This window comes from Otolemur garnettii, unplaced genomic scaffold (genome assembly GCF_000181295.1).
Source record: "Otolemur garnettii isolate 467f Iridium unplaced genomic scaffold, OtoGar3 scaffold00065, whole genome shotgun sequence".
Lineage (NCBI taxonomy): Eukaryota > Metazoa > Chordata > Mammalia > Primates > Galagidae > Otolemur > Otolemur garnettii.
The window spans coordinates 5,012,066-5,016,627 of NW_003852460.1; the positions used below are offsets into that span (position 1 = coordinate 5,012,066).

Consider the following 4,562-nt stretch of genomic DNA (forward strand, 5'->3'; position numbering starts at 1 on the left):
TCAGTGAGTAGAGAAGTAGGCTTAGTCTCTTCTCAGACCAATGTTAGGACTGTCCTCAGAGTCACACGTTTAATCTCTCTGGACTTCAGCCCTGTAACCTATGCAATGGATTGAGTGTCCAGGTCCTCTCCCGAATTCCTATGTTGAAATCTTCACCCGCAAGGGGATGGTGTGAGGAGGTGGTGCCTTTGGGAGGGGATAAGGTCATGAAGGTGGGCCCTCTCGGATGGGATCAGTGCCTTTATAAAGGGCCCCCAGAGAGCTCCCTGGCCTCTTCCACCCCAGGAGGACGCAGAGAGAAGGTGCCACCTATGCACCACGGAGCGAGTCCCCACACTCACGGCATCTGCCACGCCGGGATCTTCAGCCTCCAGAGCTGTGAGAGTGAATGTGGTCTGTGAGCTGTTTGTTCTACGGTGTTCTGTGGTAGCAGCACAGATGGGTGAGGACAGCCTATTAAATGCAGGAATCTGCCCACAGGATCTCCCAGACCTCTGTGGGACTTTACAAGTCTGTGGGTCTTAGAGCCTTCCCTGTTGGCAAGCTGGTGTTCCCTGGTTGGTAAACATGTCTATTGCTTTCCAACTTTATTTCACTCATCCTGGCTTCCTTTCCTGAGTCTGTTCCTCTCATGCCATTTACTCAGAATCGCACAGGTGGGCCATGGAAGATACCCTTCAAAACCACGTGGCTAAGGGTGTAGGAACAGCTGGGATGCTCATTGGAATGACCAGAAAACTTCAGAACTGCAGGTCAGGTCTCGTGCTGTTTCTGGAGGAGCAGGGCATCAATCATCCCTGCCTTCCCACTGTCTAGTTCAGTGCTTCTCAACCTCTGGGTCGCAGCCCACAGGAACTGTATTAAAGGGCCACAGCCTTAGAAAGATTGAGAACCCCTGGTCTAGTTAAAGGTACTATCACTTATGGATCACCCTTTAGATAGATGAGTTTGGCTCACTGGACTTGATGTGGCTCAGGTTCAATAACAGGAGAGATAGAGGGGGGTTCCGTAAGAACCCCAAAGCCGGAATGACCTGATGTTGTTTCTTGTCTCAGAGGTCCCCAGGTGTCCACCTGGTTGAAGGATTTGCTGGGAGGATTCGGAGACTTAGTATATAGTGGAACTCATGGCTAAGATTTATTTGAGCAAGAGATACAGAACACATCAGCCAGGAGAGAAGGTGCAGGGGGCAGAGCCTGGGCCAGTCCAGGCACAGGCGTGAGGCCTCTCTTCCACTGGAGTCACACAGGACACACTTACGCCTGTGGCAAGGAGTTGCCGATGATTGTGAAATGCAGCCCAGCAGAGGAGCCAGCTGGACACTTGCCATCCAGGATCTTTCTTGGAGTCTGTTCCCATAGGCACCTTTGCCTAGCACTGCTAAAATCACAGACTCCCAGAAGGAAGGCAGATGCTCGGCACCTGCCGCATTGTTTGTCCAGGCATTTTAGGTAGAGAGAGCACTCTGGTTAATTCTGAGAATGGGAGAACCTTGTTAATTCCGGGAATGGGAGAACCCTCCCCACACCCTCAGCCCAGAAGCCAGCCGGGCTCCAACCTGACAAGCCGCCTTTTTGAGGAGGGCAGTGGCAGGCCTGCTAGCTTAACTTCTGTCTATTTCTAAAAAGTGTTTTGTATTTATTATCTTTTAGTAAGGAAATAAGCGTTGCCACTGTGAAGTCCCAGATGCATCTCAGAATATAAAGGCTGGGGGAGAATCCTGGAATATAGCTCTTTGTATCACTTTGCACATAAGGAAGCCCATCCATTCTTTTAAAATGTTATCATTTTTAGTCTATTTTTATGAGATATACATATAAAAAAAAAAAAGAGTTTGGATCTTCAGTGCTCTCTTTGTGGAGTTTGGACAGTTGCACGTGATCACTGTCCAGGAGCAAACCCAGAGCGTTGCTGTCGTCCCCAGCTCAGGGTGGCTGGTTCCCCGTCTCTAAGCGATGCCCCCGCCAGGCGCAGGCACCCTTGGTGGGTGTCACTGTCTGTCGGCAGCACCATGCGATGTGGGATTCATGCAGTGCGCATCTTTTTGGTGTCCTGTGTCTTTCACTCAAGATAACACCTTTGCAGGTGCTCCAAGTGGCTGCGTTCCCAGCGGTCTGCTTATTTTTCTAGCTGAGTAGAAACGCTATGTGGCGTTCATGCTCCCGGTGTTCGTGCCCTTTCTCCTGCTCACAGATGTCTGGATCGTGTCCAGTTCAGGATTATTGTGACCAAGGCTTTGGATGGATATAGAGTTGCACTTCTCTGGCTTAAACATTCGGTAGTAGTAAGATACATGTATATTTAATTTTATGAGGAACTGCCAAGCTTTTCTCTACTCTCATGATTTTATTTTATTTTATTTTTTAATTTCATGTTTTTACACGTCAACTGGTGATACATGAGTGTTGCACTTGCTCTGAATCGTTGCTGACATTGGATGTCGTCGGATTGTTTGGTTTTTTAGCTGCTGCAGTGAGTGTAAAAGAAAATCTGTCTCATGGGGGTAATTTTCATTTCGCTCACGACCAATAAGGCTGAGCACCTGTTGGCCGATTAGTTTTTTGTATTACCGTATCTTATAGAAAGCACATATTCAATTATTTATCTACTTCATTATGTTGTTCTTTTTCTTATTAATTTGTCCTTTTATATATACTGGAAATAAATCCTTTAAAGATAATTTTCTCATAGGTATTTCCCTGATGTGTGGCTTACTTATTCAGATTCTTTTTGATCTCTTGATTATTTTAATTGAATGTTTCTTTTAATTATTTTAAGTTATCCCATTCTTCTCTTAACAATCACACTTCCTTTTCTAAGTCATAAATTTGAAGCATCTAAAAAAGTAATCATCTCTAAGAAGAAAAGAAAAATTCCTTATAGCTCATTGTTCTGTTCTAGTTACTGTATTAGCCTTGTTCAAATTGAAGTTTTTCTTTTTCATTTTATAATAGCAAGCTATTTTATTTTGCTGCCTGATCAGATAATATGCTGGTTTGAGAGTTCGTAAGGAAAAACATTATGGATATTCGTATTGTTAAGAAAAGTTTTCAAGCACATAATATAACTGAAAGTTTTAGAATAGACATGAACTGTGAAATAATCAGTCCTGACCTTAATTTTTTGCCATAGTCATTGTTCCATGCATGCAATATGGTTTTAAAAAAATTTTATTTGATTATGATGACAATACTATGCATGAAATCTACCCTCGTAAATGTTTAGGCATTCGGTATAGTATCCTTGGCTAATGTTACAAGGTTTCATAGTAAATCTTTAGAACTTATTCATTTTTCCCAATGAAAATGTTATGCCTGTTGATTACTAGCTCCCCATTTTCCCTTCTTCCAGCCCCTGGCGACCACCCCTCCACATTTTGAGCCTACGAATTTGACTGTGTTAGATGCTGCACGTGTGTGGGACCGTGCAGAATCTGTCTTTCTGAGACTGGCATGTTTCACCCAGCATCAGGATCTTGGGGTCCATTCAGGGTGCATCTTGCAGAATCTCGTTCCCATTTAAGGTTGAACAGTCCTGTGCTGTGTGTGTGTGTCCTGCTTCCATCCTTCATTGGTCTATTGATGACGCCGAGGTTGTTTCCAGGCCTTGGCGACTCTGGAGACCACTGCAGAGAGGAAGGGAGTGCGGGCATCTCTTTGAGATCCTGATCTCGGTTCCCTTGGATGGAGCTGTGTTCCCCGAGGTGGGGTTGCTGGATCATATGGTAGTTCCATCTTTGATTTGCTGACGTGCTTGGACGCTGCTGTCTATAGCAGCCATGCCTTTTTACGTTGCCACCAACAGGGTGCAAAGCATCTCTCCACATCCTCACCACCACTTGTTACTTTGCTGACAGCCCTTCTGACACATGTGTGAGGCATCTCACTGGGTGTTGATTTGTGTTTCCCTGATAACTAGTGATGGTCAGCATCTTTTCTTGTACTTTTTGGCTTTTTTTTTTTTTAATTTAGAACTTGGAAATAATTTACTATATATTTTTTGCTGTGTGTATCTCTCCTTTGAAGAAATGTCAAAGTCTTTCCCCCCATTTTTAATTGGGTTATCGTTTGTTATTAGTTTGCAGGTGTTCCTGATGTATTTTGGATAAATGGTTATGGGCAATGTGGTTTGGAAATGTTTTCTCCCACTTACCTTCTCAATCTGTTATTGTTTCCATTTCTGCACGAACTTTATTACTGTTATGTAGCTTTCTTTGTTTGTTCCTGCCTATGGTCTTCCTAAAAGTGTCTTAGGATCAGTAGAGATACTTTGTTCCTTTTACCTTTCACGCTTTATATTCTAATTCGGGTAATTTTTGTTGCCCCATTTTCAGGGTCTCTCTGTTTTTTTCCTTTGTTCATAAAATGAATTCTTTATTTTTCATGTTATATCTCTCTTGTTAAATCTAATGTTTACAGTTGCTTCTTTGGTATTTTCATCTTACCCCGGAATTCCTCATTTCTTAACACATGCTGTTTATGTTTCCTGCTGCGTTTGGTTCTACATCCCTGAACAGATTTACTGTTGATGTCTTAAAAGCTGAATGTGATAGTTTTAACATT

At 43.4% G+C, this 4,562-nt stretch overlaps 1 protein-coding gene across 1 annotated transcript in view; it reads left to right on the forward strand.

The window, feature by feature from the left end:
• Positions 1-727: 727 nt before the first annotated feature.
• The window catches only part of STS (steroid sulfatase), a 103,422-nt gene continuing 99,587 nt past the window's right edge, over positions 728-4,562 (forward strand). The window contains exon 1 of the mRNA XM_012807170.2: positions 728-752. The gene's annotated coding sequence lies outside the window, so the exon portion shown is untranslated. The remainder of the gene's footprint in view (positions 753-4,562) is intronic.